General features: G+C 33.8%; 1 protein-coding gene across 9 annotated transcripts in view; it reads left to right on the plus strand.

The window, feature by feature from the left end:
- DPP10 (dipeptidyl peptidase like 10) overlaps positions 1-17,955 on the plus strand; it is a 1,381,541-nt gene that overhangs the window by 1,344,162 nt on the left and 19,424 nt on the right. The gene's annotated exons all lie outside the window — the stretch shown is intronic.

A 17,955-nucleotide genomic window follows, 5' to 3' on the forward strand; every position in this document is an offset into this window, starting at 1 on the left:
ATCAATAGTAATACAATAATAGTAGGGGACTTTTAACTCAATGGATAGATCATACAAAGAAAATCAACAAGGTAACAGTGGCTTTGAATGACATTTTGGACCAGACAGACCTACAAGATCTATTCAAAATATTTCATCCAAAATTACCAGAATACACCTTCTTTTCAAGTGTACATGAAACATTCTCAAAATAGATCAACATGTTAGACCACAAAATAAGTCTCAACAAATTTAAAAAGACTGAAGTCACACCAGGAATCTTTTCTGACCAGAATGCTATGAAACTAGAAATCAATCACAAGAAAAATTCTGTAAAGAACACATTTACAAAGATGCTAAATATCATGCTAGTAAACAATGAATGGGTCAACCAAGAAAGCAAAGAGGAAATAAAAAAAAAAAAAATACATGGAGACAAATGAAAAGGAAAACATAATGATCCAAAATACAGCAAAATTGCCTCAAGAAGCAAGAAAAATCTCAAACAACCCAACATTACACCTAAAGGAGCTAGAAAAATAACAAAACACCAAACCAGTAGAAGGAAGGAAATAATAAGGTGAGAGCAGAAATACATGAAATAACAACTTAAAAAAAAAAAAAAATAGTACAGATCAAAGAAACCAGGAATTGGTTCCTTGAAAAGATAAACAAAACTGATAAACATTTAGTCAGACTCATAGAAAATGAGAGACTCAAATAAATAAAACCAGAAATGAAAGAGGTGAAATCACAACTGATATAACAGAAATAGAAAGGATTATAAGAATATTATGAAATGTTATATGCTAGCAAATTGGACAACCTAGAAATGGATAAGTTCCTAGAAATGTGTAGTCTACTAAAATTGAAGAAGGAAGAAATAGAAATTTAAACAGACCAACTACCAGCAATGAAACTGAATCAGCAATCAAAAAATTCCCCAAAACTCAAGACCAGATGGCTTCACAGGTGACTTCTACTAAACATTTAAGGAAAAGTTAATACCTTTTCTCCTCCAACTATTCCAAAATACAAGAGGAAGGAAAACTTCCAAATTCATTCTATGAGGTCTGCATGACCCTGATACCATAATGAAATAAAGACACTCCAAAAAATAAAAATAAAGATCGATCGATCAATCGATCGATCTATCTATACAGAGAATATTACAGGCCAATATCTATCTATCTATCTATCTATCTATCTATCTATACAGAGAATATCTATCTATCTATCTATACAGAGAATATTACAGGCCAATATCTATCTATCTATCTATCTATCTATCTATCTATCTATCTATCTATCCATCCATCCAGAGAATATTACAGGCCAATATCTATCTATCTATCTATCTATACAGAGAATATTGCAGGCCAATATCTCTGATGAATATACATTCAAAACTCCTCAATAAAATATCAGCAAGTTGAATCCAACAATACATTAGAAAACTTATTCATCAAAATCAAGTGGATTTATTCCCAGGATGCAAGGGTGGTTCAACATTGGCAAATCAGTCAACATGATACATCACATTAAGAGCAAGGATAAAAACCATATGATTATTTCAACTGAGCCAGAAAAAGCATTCTGACAAAGTACAACATCCATTGATGATACAAACCTTCAGAAAAGTAGGTTTAGAAGGACTATAACTCCACATCATAAAGGCCATATATGAAAAACCCACAGTTAAAATTACACTCAATGCTGAAAAACTGAGAGCCTTCCCCCTAATATCAGGAACAAGACAGGGGTGGCCACTCTCACCACTTTTATTCAACATAGTAATGGAAATCCTAGCCACAGCAATCAGATAATAAAAACTAATAAAATCAACAAATTTGGTAAAGACGAGGTAAAACTTAACACTATTCAAAATGACATGGTACTATATATAGAAAACTCAAGACTCCACCAAAAAACTACTAAAACTGATAAATGAGTTCAGTAATGTTGCAGGATACAAAATCAATGTACAGAAATCCACTGCATTTCTATGCACTAATAATGAAGCAACAGAAACAGAAAATTAAGAAAGCAATCCTATCTACAATTGTACCAAAAATAGTAAAATACCTAGGCATAAACTTATGTTATAAAACTGATAAAAAACTGATCAGTATAAAACACTGATAAAAAGAAACTGAAGACAACACAAAGATATTTCATGCTTACAGACTGGAAGAACAAATATTGTTAAAATGTCCAGACTAGGGTGCCTGGGTGGCTCAGATGGTTAAGCGTCTGCCTTCGGCTCAGGTCATGATCCCAGGGTCCTGGGATCGAGTCCCACATCGGGCTTTCCGCTCAGCGGGGAGCCTGCTTCTCCCTCTGCCTCTCCTCTCTCTGTCTCTTATGAATAAATAAATAAAATCTTTAAAAAAAAAAAAAAATGTCCAGACTACCCAAAGCAATCTACAGATTTAATGAAATCCGTATCAAAATACCAATAGCATTTTTCACAGAACTAGAACAAATAATCCTAAAATGTGTTTGGAAACATAAAGGACCCTGAATAGTCAAAACAATCCTGAAAAAGAAAAGCAAAGCTGGAGGCATCACAATTCCAGACCTCAAGTTATATTACAAATCTGTAGTAATCAAATGAGTATTGCACTGGCACAAAAATAGACACACAGATCAATAGAACAGAACAGAAAACCCAGAAATAAACCCACAAGTATATGGTCAATTAATCTTCAACAAAGGAGGCAAGAATATGTAATGGAAAAAAGACAATCTCTTCAACAAATGGTGTTGAGAAAACTGGACAGCTACATACAAAAGAATGAAACTGGACCACTTTCTTATACCAGACACAAAAATAAATTCAAAGTGGATTGAAGACCTAAATGTGAGACCTGAAACCATAAAAAATCCTAAAATAGAGCATAGGCAGTAATTTCTCTTACCCAGGCCATCGCAACATTTTTCTAGTTACATCTCCTGAGGCAAGGGAAGAAAAGCAAAACTGAACTACTGGGACTAAGTCAAAATAAAAAACTTCTGCACAGCGAAGGAAACAATCAACAAAACTAAAAAAACAACCTATGGAATGGGAGAAGATATCTGCATATGACATATCCGATATAGTATCCAAAATACAGAAGGACCTGATACAACTCAACACCCCAAAAACAAATAACCCAATTAAAAACTGGGCAGAAGACATGAACAGACATTTCTCCAAAGAAGACATGCAGATGGCTGACAGACACATGAAAAGATGGCTCAACATCACTCATCATCAGGGAAGTGTAAATCAAAACCACAATGAGATAACATCTCACACCTGTCAGAGTGGCTAAAATCTACAACACAAGAAACAAGTGTTGGCAAAGATATGGAGAGAATGGAATCCTCATGCACTGTTGATGAGAACGCCAACTGTTGCAGCCGCTCTGAAAGTAGTATGGAGGTTCCTCAAAAAACTAAAAATAGAATGCTCCCTGATCCAGTAATCACACTACTGGGTATTTACCCAAAGAATACAAAAACACTAATTTGAAAGGCTATATGCACCCCTATGTTTATTGCCACATTATTTACAATAGCCAAATTGTAGAAGCAGCGCAAGTTTCCATCAATAGAAGAATGGATAAAGATGTGGTGTATATATACAATGGGATATTATTCAGCCATAAAAAAAGAATGAAATCTTCCCATTTGCAACAACTTGGATGGAACTAGAGAGGACAATGCTAAGCGAAATAAGTCAATTAGAGAATGACAAATACCATATGATTTCACTCACGTGGAATTTAAGAAACAAAACAAAGGGGGGGGGGTGGAGAGAGAGAGAGAGAGAGATCGAGAACAAGAAACAGACCCTTAACTAGAGAGAACTGATGATTACCAGAGGGGAGGTGGGTGAGGGAATGGGTGAAATAGGTGATGGGAATTAAAGTGTACACTTACATGATGAGCACTGAGTAATGTATAGAATTGTTGAATCATTATATCATACACCTGAAACTAATATAACACTATACGTTAACTGTACTAGAATTAAAATGAAAAAGTTCAAAAAATATCAAAGACCATTACAAATTATGGAAAAAATTAACAGAGAAAGATGATCTAGTAGGCATTATTTTCTTTGAAAGCTGTTTGATTTTTCACATAATATACAACAAAAAATAAAAACACAAATACTTTTTAAATTATCGATAGAAATATGTAATATGTAATTTAGCACCTATAGTTATGTAATACACATTCATCATGAAAACAGATTAAAAAAAACATAGTGAAGCCTACAGAATTTACTTTGCTATTTTTGTGGTTGATAAGGGGAAAAATGAAAGTATTTTTATTTGTATATGCCAATTACAGCAAATATTAATTTACTTTATCCAAACTCCTTGGTTTTCAGAGGTAAATTCTCGGAAGTTTTACAGAATATGACTTACTAAACCAAACTCAGGATTTTTCTTTTTTGACTTCATTTTTATAAAGTGGTCTAGTGTTTTAAGATGCATAATAATTTCTAAAATATTTATGCTTGTAAACCTATATGGGTTAGAACGGCTTAAGTGTTTTTTAATGTGTTTTTGCAGGTTACTTATAATTTAAAGGCATATTTATTTTTCTCTTAAGATTAAACTCTGTCTTCAGTAACAAGTGGAATCCCCACTAAAAAAGAAAGTATAATTGATTTTTTTTTTCCTAAATGGGCAAAGAGACAGTGAGAAATAATAAAGTGACTATTACTTAAATTAGGCTAAGAGATGATTTAGTGATTTTGGTGTCACTACTGTTTTGCTCTTCTGTGCAGTGTATCTAGTACCTGACAGACTTTCATGTTCAACTTACCTGACAGACTGTGAGTCCTTTCTTCACCTATACAGATGGATTTACATCCAGGAAATCCTATGATGAATGCATCAGTTGGAGACAGGATGCAGCAAATACCTGAGTAGCTGGAAGAAGATTGGCCTTGAAGAAAGTAGCCTCTGACAATTTGGAATCCCCTTTCTACTAAATCTTCATTATGGAACCTCAGAAGAAATGGTCCTGAGGACCTCTCTGTGGCCATATTTTCTGAAACCCCAACCTAATTTCGTGATCTTGAAAGTAAAAGTGAATCAATGGCAACAGAATATTTTACTGTAAGAGAAAATCTGTGAAGCATTACCACTACAGATAAATCTCAGTGACCTCCATTTACAGTGGTCTCTATGGGGTCATCACCCCCTTTTTCTTTCCTACTCTTTATTCTCCCTTCAGATGCCTGTCTTTCTCCAGTCTTTAACATTATAAGGTGCCTTTAAGAACCCAGTAGTCTATATTCATCTTTATAACTATACTATATATATCTATATCCATTTCAGCATTTATTATCTTGAATTGTTATTTTTATTTTCTACTCATATATATGTAATTTAGTATAACACATTTACATGTCGCTTTTATGTACAAGAAGCTATGCCACAGCTGGGGGGAGATAAAAAGATAAGCATCTTGAAATCTATAATCCTTTTTTAGATTTGCTAAGTGTGTCTCCATAATGCCTGGCATGCATAGAGGAACCCTATAAAAACTTACTGACTAATCTGTCATTCTTTTATGGTGTAAGACTATAGATTACGTGGGAGATAGCTTAGAGTTATAGATGTTTATTCGATAAATACATATGAACCTAAATGCCTAGAACCTGGTAGGACACAATCCAGACAGATATACTGGTATTAAAAATGAACAGTTGTTTGTTTGTTTGCTATATCCATGAAGAGAAGCAGTATGGAGCTGGGGAGTTTAGTTCAGCGTAAGAAATCATCTCTTCCCATTTTCTACTCTTTCATGTTCAACATATCATTGCTACACCTGACAAATGTCTAACTCTGGGAGGCAGTGACTGTGAAACAAATTAATTTCCAGAATGTAACATACTCTGGCATGCCTCTATGACTTTGTTCTTTCTTCCTAAATCCATCTTCCTTGAAATCCTAATAAATTTATGGTCACCCATCAAATCTTATGTTCCTGAAACTTTTTCACCCTCATCTGTCCATCTGTATCTTACTACAATTCCAAATCTGTGTTTCCTTCTAGAGCCATAGCCTTCTGTCCAAAGGCCCTCCATATATCTTGAACCATATCAATCATACTGTCACTTTTCTAGTGACAATTTTTATGAGGATGCTTTTATAGGCTTATTGGGAAATTTCTGACTCCCACTAGGTTTTGGACCAAGGCTTCTGGAGGAAAATCCAGTTTAGAAGTAAGTAATTGAGAAAAATAATTTATAGAATGGCTTATGGAATATTTCAGCACCTTAATAGAAATGTTAAAATCTTTATGTATTCCATATGTCTCATAGCAGTTAGCTTTTGCAGTTAAGAGTCACTCCACAAATACATGTTGAGTGAATAAATGGATGATGTCCAGAAAGTAGATGAATGCAGCCACTACTGGTTTTCCACTAAGTCATTCTAACTGGAGATCATGATTCATTTTTATGTAGATAGTTTCAGCATTCACATAATGTCATGCATATCAGAGTACTAAAACGTGGTCATCTAGATGGAAGTGAGCTGTTTGTCAGCTCTTTTCTATATAATTATTCTGTTAAATAGCAGGATATAATTAATATATATGTAGTGAGTGAAATTATCCAGCCACTCATGTCCAACAATCAAGATATCATCATTATTTTTGATAAACATACTTTGAACAAACAATATGGATACTGTTTAAAATTTTGATAACATGGGACTGCAAGTGTCTTGCCTTCATCTTTGAACAATGGGGTTGTCCAAGAGCCCACACTCTTCTTTTGAAGCCCCGTACAGGCAGACACCATATCTGGATGAGTCAATTCCAATCTGCCACCCTGCTCTCTACCTACACTTCTTTTTCCATAGTTTGTTGCTCTATCTTCTTTTAGTTGCTTTTCTACTCTGATGCTAGGGTGAACTTTGTGTGATAAATATCTGAAAATGTGGCTCTCCTGATTTAATCTGACTCCACCTACACCCTAGTAGAGATTCAGTCTCTAGATATTGAAAAAAAACAAAACAAAACAAAAGGAAAAAAACAAAAAAACTGCTTATTCAGGAAAATACCAGCTTCTCAATCATTCCTGTTTTTTGTTTGTTTGTTTTTTTGCCAGCTGGAAAACTTCTCAACACTTTAAGATGTATTTCTTCAAATTCTATGCACACCTGTTATATAACCACACCAGATTACAATGTTTGCTTTGCTTTCTTTTCTATTAATTGTAAACTCCTTGATTATAAGAACTCCTTTTGTATTGTTTTGCTTAACACTGACAGGAATATTATTTGTATTCAGAAAATATTGACAGAATGAATGAATGAATGTATGTCAAACAAATCAATCAACCCTGAGTTAGTCACTGGGAATGAACTTAATCAAGATAGGGACTGAGAGAGATATAAATGATTTGAAAGTTTATAATGTGTTTAAATTCAGCCTTTGAATGAATCAGTTTCTCTGCATGTGGTATCCCACTCAGAAAAATGTGAGGCCCATTCCTCATTTCTCTAATAATCTTTCTGGATAATGCCCAATAATGATTGATTTTCATGTTATTTTTTCAATGCTTCTCTTTAACATTTGATTGTTGAGCATCTTAAAATAGTAAGATTATTTATTGGATAAGGGACATCATTTTAAGAATGTGGAAATACCGGGGCACCTGGGTGGCTCAGTCAGTTAAGTGGCTGCCTTCGGCTCAGGTCATGATCCCAGGCTCCTGGGATCAAGTCCCGCATCAGGCTCCTTGCTCAGCAGGGAGCCTGCTTCTCCCCCCCCTGCCATTCCCTGCTTGTGCTTGCTCTCTGTCTCTCTCGCTCTGTGTCAAATAAATAAATAAAATCTTTAATAAAAAAGAATGTGGAAATACCACCTTTAAACCTTATAGAAACGATGCAAGATAAATATCATTGTCTTCATTTAACACAAAGAAACTGTGACTAAAATATGTCATGTGTATTATCTCAAAGATTATCAGCAGGACAAAATTAGGGTTGGAACTCAAGATTTAATTTATTTTTTTATGGATCAAAAAGCTGCTCTTTTTATTACTCAATTCCATCTTGTTGCATAGCCCATTGCATAATTATTATTGGAAAATTATCAAAAATGCTGACCAGAATCAATAGAGACTTCACAACAACCAAATTCTTAGATATTATTTTTCCTCCCACTTAAATTTATAATAATCTCTAGAATGTAACCTTTTCCACCAGTACCATGTTAATGCATTGGTGTAAAATAATTATAGGAATCATGATTAAGTTCCTAGATATTCCACACGAGAGATCAAATTCTCACCCAGACTATTTCATAAAATTCCAAATTCTAATTAAAATGTTCACTTTTTGAAAAGTCTTTATGTCCATCATTTATTCTGTGGATTCATATACTTTTGAGTGGAGGAGACTGTAAGAAGTTTGTTTTGTTTCCCAAAAGCAAAGACATATATTCTAAAACTTCTCTAACATTATTTCACCTTCCACTTGTTCATGCCAAATATATATCTATTTCACTCTCCATTTCTTACAAAACATATATTGAATGTATATGGACAATAGAGATAGCTAGTACTTGCCTCAAAGAATGATTATTATTGCTTTCCATGTAATACGGGTCAAAGCTTAAATTTTAAATTTCTGATTTTTCTCGTTTTTTTAATCTTCCACATTTAAGTAGATGAAAAATTCACCCACACTGTAATGCAGATGAAATGATTAAGAAAAGACAGTGGCATTTAATCTAGGTAATGGAAGGGGAGAATCTCAGTGATTGTTGTGTTTCACAGTTTTCTTGAATAAATTGGGCCTTGTTCTTTCACAATCTAGAGATAATAATGCATTGTAAATGTCAATATTAACTTCTTAGTACTATTTAAAAGTGTACACATTCAAAGGTTGATGTCTTGAGAAGGTGCCACAGGGAAAAAAAATTCTAAATTTACAGAAAATGTGTAAATAATGCAGAAGTTATCATATTCTCTTTGATGATTCTTTTAAATTGACAGATCTATATACAGAGGGAGAGACATATATAAAATCACTTCTATTACTTTCATATATATACCATTTTAGCTCTCTTCCTCTCTTAATACAGATATTAATGATTTCATATGAATGGCATGAATTATAATTTCATACGAATGATATTGTTTAAAACCTACAAGTATGGTTCATATTTAAAGGTATGCTACTAAATGCTTTTCATAAGAAATACTTGCGAATTTACTCTGTTTTTAAAGTTTCAATGGTCATATATTGGGTCATAAATGTAAGGATATACCTATATTTAAATCATTCTTTTTTTCTGGTTTAATGATTTATTTTTTCTAAAATCTATGATAGAATATTAAATATATTAGTAATTAAACATGTCTCTGTAAATTTAAACTAGAGATGCTGAGATACTGTGCTTTTTCCCTTGGTAATTCAACAAAACCCCAAGTTAGAGTACATCAATGGCATATTACGTGAGGATTCTCTTATCTCTTCTAACTGTTTGCTTTAAATATAAAAATACTGTACTATGCCTCATGTAAGGCTATGCAGATATAGACAAAGCAGACTTAAGGGTTGGCAGTGACAATGAGAAGCTCTGCCAGAAGCAAAGGTCTTCCTCTTATAACATCACACATGTCTCCCTGAGAAACAAGTATTATACAAAATCACACACTAAAATTTACAGGGTATCTAGGAGAAATGAGACAGGGGAAGAAACTCAAAACTATTAAACTTTATAAACAAAACCATATTTAAAGAGTAATATGCCTATTAAGATACTTGTAGGGTTAAATCATAAATAAAATTTTTACCTAGAATTACTGCTTTTTTCAGCATGGAAGTGGGTATTTGCACTTCCTCTTTGAGGGCATTCTCTTCTAGCCATTTTTATCATATTTTTATCAAAATTATAAACCCAATCTACGTGTGCCCTTCTTCACTCACTGCTTATTCTAGTCCATGTCTTTGCAACCTCTATAATTGGAACTGTCAGTTCTCACCAAAGAGCCTACCACAGAAGGACCCAGTGATTTTGAGAGCTACTGTGCCATCTATAACTTGCCCTAAATCAAGGTGCCTCTACTGATTTTCAATTTTTTTTCTTGAGGTCTTAATATATTGCTAGAGCTTTCTCTTATATTGTAATAAAGTGTGTCCCTGACTACCTCCAAATATTAACATCTTTGGAAAAGCTGTGCAAAAACCCCAGTGACATCTATGTTGCCATCATCTCCCTTTTAATCCATCACATGAAACATATCATACCAAATGAATACATGTTGAACAGAAACTACTACATCTTTAAGAATTAAAAGTATAAAAAGTGTTACATAAATATGTACACATTGGGGTGCCTGCGTGGCTCAGTCGTTAAGCATCTGCCTTCGGCTCAGGTCATGATCCCAGGGTCCTGGGATCGAGCCCCATATCGGGCTTCCTGCTTGGCGGGAAGCCTGCTTCTCCCTCTCCCACTCCCCCTGCTTGTGTTCCCTCTCTCACTGTGTCTCTCTCTGTCAAATAAATAAATAAAATCTTTAAAAAATATATGTACACATAAATCTTAATATATATGGATATTCATGGAAAAATCATCTATATATCATGCTGTTTACAAGATAATACTTATACATTATTTTACTTTTTTTCTCATAGTCCAATGAGTACAATAGGACAGATATTGTAATCAGAAGTGCTTGGTAGTGTGTCACCTGGTAGACATCTACCAAGAGGTGAAAACTTAGCCAAAAGGTACATTTTTGGACTTTTACTACTTTTCCTTAAACAATTTTAGGGATAAAAGCATTTAAAAGATATTGTATAAATTCAGGAAAAGGCCCAGAGTTAGAACTTGGTAAAAAAAAAAAAAAAAAGACTTTCAAAATCTTATATTCTTTATTCCAGCTAAGAATCATAAATTCTTTTTAAGAATGTAATTATTTACATGTCAAAGACAGAAAATCAATATTTCACTAAGGTCTACTTTAGTAATTGTGTTCTTTCAAAGATCTGGGTTATTCATCTATGGTTTACAGCTGCTTTACCTGTGTCTCAGTTTACTAAACTGTAAAATGGTTCTTCTAATAATTGTCCATAATTAGCACTATAGTTATTATTATTTCTATTTAATTGACACATAAAGTAAGCTTAGTATCACCTGTGTTTACACAGGCACATTTTTCAGTTGATAAACTGACTTCTAGAATCCAGATCCTATAGTTAGAAGAAAAAAAAAAAAGTATATAACCACCAAATATTATTGAAGCTGAATGATGCCCTACTGAGGATAACATGCAGATTCAAAGTTTGCATGTAATTATCATCCATTTCTCTACTAGAAATCCACTGTAATCCCTGATATATAGCCCACGTATTGCTTGCCTTAATGTTAACATTCACAACAGTCCCATGCTGAACTGTATTCTCCATTAGAAAATGAAGAAATAGGACACTGTTAAGGAGATAGTCAACTGCTCCTTTTTTTAAAATATACATGCTTTGTTCTATTTTCATCTGGAAAATTCCTATGTTTGTTAAGCCAACATGTAGAATATTTTGTATTATAATATCTAAAGCAGAACTGCTGTATAGGAGATTTACCTAACAGTTACATACTCATCAAGAATAAGGCCAGTTTATCTGTTCTTGATCTGTTTATGCAATGTGCTAAACTTTCTTTTGACTGTGACCCTCTCTAAAGAGATCCAAAGAAGTGGATCAAATGCTGGCCTACCTCAGTGATGATATAGTCATTCCCAGCAACTGAAAGTAAATATCACCAAACTCCCTTTTCTTTCTACCTCCTCAGCCACTCTGTTAGAAAGTATCCCAAATGGAAACTGGCCAATGGATAAGAATTAATGTAGTAAGACTGACAGCAGAGATGATTAGGAGATTGGAACTTGCTCCCATTTTATTACGCCATTTCTGTGAGATATCCCTGAGGCCCTTTTCTGTTGGTTCTCTTCCAATATTTTCATGTGCTAAGATGTTTATCCTGAGGTTAATTTTGTGTGGATAATACTAACAGTCCATTTTTGAGTTTTATAGCTGGCTCATTCATATCCATGCTGTTCAGTGTCTCAACCTGCGTTCTGATAAGCTTTTCATTTTTTGGCTTCCTACAACAATAGAAATAACTTGATTTAATGAACTGGATTCTGCTTTTTCTTCATTGCTCTAATGATAATTGTTATGCAGTTTTCATGTCATACTAAGGATTCAATCTCTGGCTTTTATTCAAGAGAAATCAATGAACAAAATCTAACTGAATTCCTTTCAAAACAAGGAAAAATATGTTTAGTAGACAGAAACTGACCCTGATATGAGGAAGCCTATTCTATTAAAAAAAATAGGAGGAAAGGGGAAGACATTGAGTAGAGAAGTAGAAGGATAAAAAAGATCCCATTTTACTAGAGCGAAATAGCCTCCCAAATTCAGAGATCTAAATTCTGATCAAGAAAAAGCATTAAATTACTTGTTTCAGTAGCTTTTTGAATATAAAGAAAACCTACTGGGAAAAAAAATGACTTAAAAAAAAACCCTAATTTCAATGTCACAAGTTTTATAATCCAGAAAAGTATACCAGGGTAAGATTCTCTTGGTTTTGTTTTAGTGCCAGAAGAATTATCTATCTGTGGAAGCAGGAGAAGAAAGAACTTACACATACAGGGACACACATATTATATGCAATGTACAAATACACATGACTATGTATGGAAAGAAATCAGGTATACACACACACAAAACAAATGCCTACATGTACACATCCTTTTATTCTGAATTAACTGACAGACCCACCCACTGTGAAAAGTAGAACATTTTTAACGCACCTGAATTTTCCCTTGGACTAAACAAAAGAAAAAAAACTTGACTGTCGTTATACTAAGACTCAGAAATTATCTAAATTGTCTAAAGCCACTGCACCTGGGCTCAACTCAGTCTGGTCCTATCATCATACCACCTGTACCCTTTTCAGGATGGCACCCCACATTTCTATAATCCCTAACCCCAGTGGATTAATGCAATTTTTCTAAAACGTTTAACACTGAACAGGATCTATGAATGCAAGTATATGAACACAAGTGTTGAAGAGTAATAGAATTTGAGAATTTGGTTGATAAGCCTAATTTTGTGTGTATTATCAGGTAGGCCTTATCATAACCACCACCAGAAACACAGGCTTTGCCATGTAAGAAAGGATGTAGGTAGAAGCCTAAATAACACTGACCATATCAAACACTTCCCTATAACTCAGAAAAAACAAAGCTGTTCAGCCAAAACTTATATTGTAAACAAACCACGGATCAGAAAGTTGCAGATATTAGTGGTATTCTTAATGGAAGAAGACAGGGATATGGACAAGAAACAGTTCTCTGATAGGAAAAAAATAATGTTATTTCTCACATGTTGCAATAAGTAAATATATGAGAAAAGGCATTTTGTTATTCTGCATGTAGAACAATCCACCCATGAGAAGAAATCTAAGGATCTTAAAATGAGAAATAGAAGGAATTAGCCAAGAAGCCTTAGCCAATGTATGTATCACTATGCATGTATTGCTTGAAAGAGGTCAAACTTCATATGTTACAACTAAACCATCACTAACTATAAATTTCTATTAAGTAAATTTCAGATTAAGGCAAGACAAATATTGTTTAAGGCAAATGTCCTATGTCAAACTCACCTTCTATTGTGGCCCCTCCTTCCACGCCCCAGTGGACAGATAAGCAGCTATTAGTGTAGCAGTTTTCAAATTCTACCATGCAGGAAAAGAAATTCTGCCATGCAATAGACTAGTCAAGGAAAGTATACTCATTCAAAAATACTTTCCTTCCATCTATTGTAACCAAGTTTTACTGGTTAGGAAAAGACTTCTTAAAATGTACTGGATGTGATCTTAACTATTTACAACATACTACTTCATAACAACAAAAAAACAATAAATAAAAATAAAAGCAGCATATAATTACTCAGGGTAACTCAGCATATCCTAACAAAGTCAGGACCAAAATGTAGATCTTCAGCTCTCTTTACATGAATTTAAATAGCAATTTGTGAACCTGACCAAACACGTAGTCTGAACAGTTTGGTTGGTCTTCACTTGAATTCAGTTTTGATATACATGGTGTTAAGTCATAAAGATTCTTTTGTCATTTTAAAAGTCCACTGGATATTGTGTTTACTCATCTTTCTTTCTATATTTTATTATATGCTCATACCCTGAACTCTTCATCCATACAGACATGCTTAGTGCTGAAGGTATTGAAATAAATGTTCCAAGACTTTAACTTCTAAGAAAAGTTTAGTCTTAATTTGATTTTGCTGCCTGTGTTAGGAAATACACATTTCATCTTGCTGCAATCTTTCCACTGCTTAGAACAGGTGGGATTGTTCTTTTACCGCAACCCTCAACAAAACTGTATGTCCCTACTCTCAACCTTGAAACACCCTCCCTTCTATGGGCCCCCAGAGATTTCTAAAACAGAGAGTAAAACAAAATAGCATAGTAAAAAAGATGAAGATGATTGTACACCTGAGACTAATATAACACTGTATGTTAACTATACTTATAGGTATTAAAATTTTAAAAAAATAATAAACACTTAGAGCTTAAAAAAAAGATGAAGATGACACTCAGGGAAAGACAAAGAAGAACCAAATAAATTGAAGCTCACCAATTCTGCATAACCAATTCATGTTCTTTCATAACTCATCTTGAAATAGATATGCCTGTACCATGCACCAAAAAAGAAAGAACAACAAACCCACCTAGATGGAGAAATGTGTTAAAGTCATTGACTGGTAATGTATTGATATCATTGTGTGTTCTAACACTGAAAACTTGTGAAGAGAAGGTTGAAAGTTAAAAATGGCCATTTAGAGAAAATACCAAAGGAGTGGAATTGTTATTTTTTTCTCTGGGTATTTCAAGCCTGAGTAAGGGATTGAAGGTTTTTGTTTATAAAAATCTACAACCATTTATTAATCATTAAGTTTGAAAAATGTGCGTTATTTTAAACTGTATTTAAAAAATAATTTATTTGCCTGCCATAAGATGTCTGTGACTTATTAACATTTTGTCTACACTTAATTTAGTTTTAAACTCATTAAGTAGCTGTGAACAATGCAATAGTTCATAAGTAAATTGGAAAATTATCTTCCATGTCAACAAAACATTTTACAATGTTACCTTAGAGCAGCTGCCAGTGTGTAAAGTTGGAAAATTCTGCTTTAATAAAGGACAGCACTCTGATCATCAAGGATCTGTGGATTACACTTTTGTATTTTCTTGTAGGTCTTTAGGTATCATTGGTCCATCTGACATAATATCTCATATGACATGGCACAATACCTTTCTCCATAGACACTGCCCAGTTTAATTTCTGCACAATTGGCCCAAAGCTTTTATACAGTTCTCCAATTCTAACTGTAAGGAAATATGCTCAAAATAAGCAACACTGGCTGCAAACAAAAGAATAATAAGTTTCTATTGTTTCATGAATTTAATAATTGTCTTAAATTGCTTACTATATTTCAGAGAGTATTTTCAAATACATTATGTCATTTAATGCATATAAAACTCTTGGAGGAAAAGGACAGTATCTTGCCATCATTAAAGATAAGGAAACTGAATCTTGGGAGTTTTAGTTTCTTGCCTATCTATTATATTCAGTGTAAACTGGGACTCATATGGTCATATTTTTACTCAGCTTAAAAACTGAAGTTAATCATTGTACCTTATTCTCTGTGAATCATGGTTTGCTTTCTAGTATTTGCAGTAAATCCCCAAGCTTCAAAATATAGTATCTTTATATAAACTAAAGGCTTTTTAAGGTCCTTCCATTTAAAACCTCACATGAGCCTACTTTCCCTGAAAAGATCTAGTTCAACAGCATTTTCTGTGTTCCGGCATAATGTGCTAGGCATAATGATTCATGCTATTTCTCAAATGATAGACAAGTTATATCAGTATCACCTGGGAATCTGGAAAAAATAGCAACTCCACACTTAATTCTGAACTAGGCAATCAGAATTCTAGGCACAAGCATGTGGATATTTGTAGTAACAATTCCCAATAATCTGATAAAGAGGTAATGTTGCAAAAACTAAAAATTAAAATTAAAAATAAAATTACAAGAAGAGCTAAAGATTGCAGACACCATGGAAGGACAAAACAGATTTAGATTTGGGTCATGGGATCATCATTAATTGTGTGATTTAGAGGGGGATGGAGGGAGATCATGATTAACCCACTTTCATGGCACAGTTTATTTATAGAATAAGAATAATAATACATGTAACAAGCCATGCAAAAGACAACTTCCTCCCCAGAAAGGTTAAATAAATTTTGGTAGTGTATAGTAAATAAAATAATAGATCTTAAGTATTTAAACCACAAAAGACATCTGTAGTAGTTTACCAGGGCTGGGCAGACTAAATAATAGAAATGTTATTTTCTCACAGTTGTGGAGAATAGAAGTCTAAGATTAAGGTGTCAGCAGGTTTTACCTATTCTGAAACCTCTCTCCTTGGCTTACAGCTGGTTTCCCTCTTGCTGCCTCTTCACAGGTCTTTCTTCTGCATGATTCATGTACCTCAGGTCTCTGTTGTGTCCCAATTTTCTTTTTTAAGGACACCAATCAAATGGTTAAGGGCCCACCCTAAAGTCCTGATTTTAACGGACTCACCACTGGAATGGCACTATCTCCAAATACAGTCACATTCTAAGGCAGTAGGCGTCAGAGATTCAACATATGGATTTTAAGAGACAAAATTTAGCTGATAACAGCATCTAGTAAATTTTAGTTGTCCATTATTTTGTCCCATTCCCTACCTCCTCCTTTACCTAAACTCACTGGTTTCACACAGCCCCTGTACCGGTTCAGTTCCATTTGCTGCCCAGAAGTTATTTTCTTTAGCAAATGTGATAACCTTAAAGCTTGTTGATGAGGATTAGTTTGTGTACTGTAATGTACTGGTGCTTCTAAGCAACACATTTGCATAATGCAACCAAGAAAGTTTGGTGTCTTGACAGGAGAGTGAATAGGGTGAAAATTTCTGGTATGCAGCTCAAATAAAATTGGAGATGTTCTCAGAAAATTGCACGTTTGATGCTCTTTAAATCTATCACATGGACAAATGCATGTTTGAACTATATCTAGGTTTGGATCTAGATAATCTGTGATTTTATGCGAGGCTGCTTTTTTACCTTCTCTATATTCTAGAAAATAAGATACCACTGTACCATTGTAATCTGACTTTTTAAAATTTTATCACCTTATCCCTCCAGAGACAGTGTTCATGCTTTATAACCTGCATGTCTTTCTTTACTTCTAGCATTCAAATTTTTCAAACATATGTCTTTCCTTTTCTTGTTGTTAACTTTAGTGATGCAAAATAATTTTTCCTCAATGTAGCCTTAAATTCTTTTTAGTGAGAAGTCCACCACCAAAAAAAAAAAAAAAAATACAGGGAATGTTAATGCAATATTTCTTTTTGAGTCAGAAATTCTTTAGGATTGTCCATTTCTTGTGTTAAGAAACAAAATTCAATTGAGTAATTTAGATCTAACTGACTTTATTCAATGATTTATGATTTGGGCAGCATCCCGGAATCTAGCAAACAGACCTGTACAAAGTGGAAGCATTTTATAGGCAGGAATGGAGTAGGACAGAAGGGTTTTAGCAAAAGAAAGTAAGACTGTTTCATCCCAGGTCACCTTCCCTTAAGGGGAAGATGGGGGCTACGGGAAGGGTCTTAACATGTAGATTACCTCACTAGTATAGATATGAAATTCCAATGTGATTGGTTTAAAATTCCAATCCTGGGAGAGGATGAAATTGCATTTAAGTTAGGTATTAAGTTTTGGTGAAATTTAGTAAAAGTGACTTCATTTTGGGTCTGTTGTCCTTATAATGCTTATTAAACTATTATTAAGTCTCCATAAATGGTTCTGATCTCTATCAGA

The sequence above is a fragment of the Phoca vitulina genome, unplaced genomic scaffold, assembly GCF_004348235.1.
Source record: "Phoca vitulina isolate PV1807 unplaced genomic scaffold, GSC_HSeal_1.0 scaffold1, whole genome shotgun sequence".
Lineage (NCBI taxonomy): Eukaryota > Metazoa > Chordata > Mammalia > Carnivora > Phocidae > Phoca > Phoca vitulina.